The following is a 2,916-nucleotide window of genomic DNA, read 5'->3' as shown; positions in this document are numbered from 1 at the left end:
TACCCTACCGCCTACTGGTGTTGGCCAGAGGGGCCGATGGCGCGATATGGCAGCCTCGCTTCTGTCAGTCTGCCCCAGGGCAGCTGTGGCTACAACCGTAGCTCCACCAGTGTATGAATGTGAGAGTGAATGAATAGTGGCATTGTAAAGCGCTTTGGGTGCCTTGAAAAGCGCTGTATAAATCCAATCCATTATTATTATTATTATTATTATTATAAGAAGAAATTTGACACTGTTGAACAGTTTAATGCAGTTTAATGTTTTGTTGGAAAAGTCTTACGAAACAGAAAAATGCTCTGTGCAGGCAAGGAAGACACTTCCAACTGGAATACATTTGTTTAAAAGTTTTTGCTGGCTGTCACAAAAAAAGATATTTTTTTGTCCATGTGGAGCAAATAAATAAATAAATAAAAAATAAAAGATTGCATTTCATATTTTTTAATAAATTATCATGAAAATAGCAGATGTCTGTTTCTTCTACAACAATGTGTTACATGTAGGCTGGCTGCTAATAAGCAGCATTTTTCATGAAGGAGAACTGCTGGTATATTATTGGTGTCACCAAAGTAGCAAAATCCTTTATCATATCAGGAGAAACTTTTGCCCCCAAATGGCAAATACAGACAAGCTGCACTTAGAGGAAGAAACCAAAAGAAGCTCACAAAAATATGATGGACACATGAAAGGAGCTAACAAATTCAGCTAACTGGCATCCAAGCAAATATGACCCACATTTGTAGCTGTGGTGATGTAAGTACTTTAGAGTTGACATTTCTTTTCATGAATAGTTTACAGTGTTTTGTTGTTTTTCTGTTTTCTCTGTGTAAGTCAAAGTGTCTGTGATTCTTTAGACAGACAGGGAATTGATGCAAACACCATTTAATAAGGGATGTTTTTTTTAGTTTATTTCTTTTATATATATTAAATTATATAACAGATTATAATAAGTGATAATGAAAGCAGTCATTAAAAAATACACTTATGTATCTCTGTCACCTTAATGTTGCAGATACTTTACTGTAACTACTTTGTTAAATCCACATTAGCAAATATTTTACCCACTCAGGGCAGCCCTTTTTAGGGGAAAATGTAGGCATATGCAGCTGCTTATTTATACATTCAGCAATGATCCTTCACTGCTGTATGATAGTTAAACATTCACTCAGTTTGCAGTACAATTAGCACCTTATACATACAAGTAATTTGAAATTCAGAGCTTGATTATTACAGCTTAAAAAAGAAACCAGTGAAATACACCACAGGACCTCCTTTCCAGGTAAATACAGATAACAGGGTCATTAATGCTTTTCCTCTGCAAGAGAAGTAAAATTTACACTTGCCTCTTGACTAAGTACACCTGTTTAACCTCTCATTAATACAAATATTTAATATGCCAATCACATAATAGCAATTTGATGTATGTAGCGATGTAGAAATGATCAAGATGGACTGCTGAAGTCCAAACAGAGCATCAGAATGAGGGAGGGAGAACGGTGATTCAAGTGACTTTGAATGTGGGATGGTTGTTGGTACCAGACAGGTTGAATATTTCAGTAACTGCTGAAATGAACATCATGTAACGCATGTAGTTTTACCCCTTCACTATTTTTCGCTGTATTCTGGAGGAAAGAAAGACTAAGCTGACAGATGACAGATTTCAGGTCATATCTTATACACGCTGTGTTGTCTCATCATTTTTTATTCAAAGAAAGTTGGGTCAAAATGACCTAAAATATGACCAAAAACCTTTAAATTCATCTTTTGTTGTTGAACAAAAAAACAGAAGATGGGAGCCAGTGAGGGGGTGCATTTTTGCAGATCTGCATGCAGAGACTCTGTTGAGAAGGACGCAGGGAGTTAACAGGCGATCAGAGGGAAATGGGCAAAATGTGGACAGTTTGATGAGAGTTGCTTTACTTGAGAGAACGGTGGTCTGAGGTGTGGGGGCGACTGGTAGCAAACCAAGAATCCAGAGACGTTTTGGTGCGAGAGTGGTCAGGTGGGTGAACAGGTGAGCAATCCTTTTAATTAGACACAGAGAGCCAATACTAACTATGTAAAGTGCTAACTATGTAAAGCACTTTGTGCTACATTTTCTTTGTATGAAAAGTGCTTTATAAATAAAGATTGATTGATTGATTGATTGAATACTAGGATTGTGAGGTTAAGGCTGAGGAGCACAGGAGGCTGCTGACATGGAGTCTTCAGAGGTGCTTTGAATCCAGATGAGGGGCTGACAAATGACATAAAAATGATTACAATCAGTACAACATGCTTGATTGAGGAATGAGAAACAGGTGCAGGGAAGGTGTTATCCCAGGAAAGCCCCTCCCAGGAGTGAACTCAGCAAGAGCACTCAGTGGGCCTTTCCACCTGTGACCAAGCAAAACTACGGTGGCCCTGAGAGGCCAAATGGACTGCAACTTACGAAAATAACAGCAATAAGAAAAACGCTGCTAAAAGCACACAAAACACAACTGAAATAGGAAAAACTAAAATGAAAATAGGAAAAAACAGATTTCCAAAAGCACAAGAGACAATAACCTGACGGACCAGTTGCAGGAACCAAAATATGCTAAGAATTGCGCTCTCTAACTGGTGGGGAGGCTGTTATATCTTTGCAGGTGGTCTCCTCACTACAGGAGCTCACTCTGCAGGTGGGGGGAGAGATATAGGAGAGGTGGAGAGTGAACTCAACCTGGGTGTCTATTGTCTTGTGTAGTTTGGGAGATGATTGGATGATGGGGTGGGTGCAGTTTTCTCTGGGGTGGAGTCGGGTGGGCTGCCCCGGACTCTGTGGGGCTGGGCGGTGCTGCTGCTGCGGGCCCTGGTCCGGATGGGCCTGGGTCCCCTTGCCCTGGTGGGTTCCAGAGTGTGGGGGTGCCTACTGGGGTCAGCGGGGGAGCTGGCCCCAGG

Source organism: Pundamilia nyererei, unplaced genomic scaffold, assembly GCF_000239375.1.
Source record: "Pundamilia nyererei isolate P.nyererei 1_Seehausen unplaced genomic scaffold, PunNye1.0 scaffold00011, whole genome shotgun sequence".
In the NCBI taxonomy this organism is placed as follows: Eukaryota; Metazoa; Chordata; class Actinopteri; order Cichliformes; family Cichlidae; genus Pundamilia; species Pundamilia nyererei.
The sequence above is the reverse complement of the archived record's forward strand: the minus strand, read 5'-3'. Positions refer to the sequence as shown.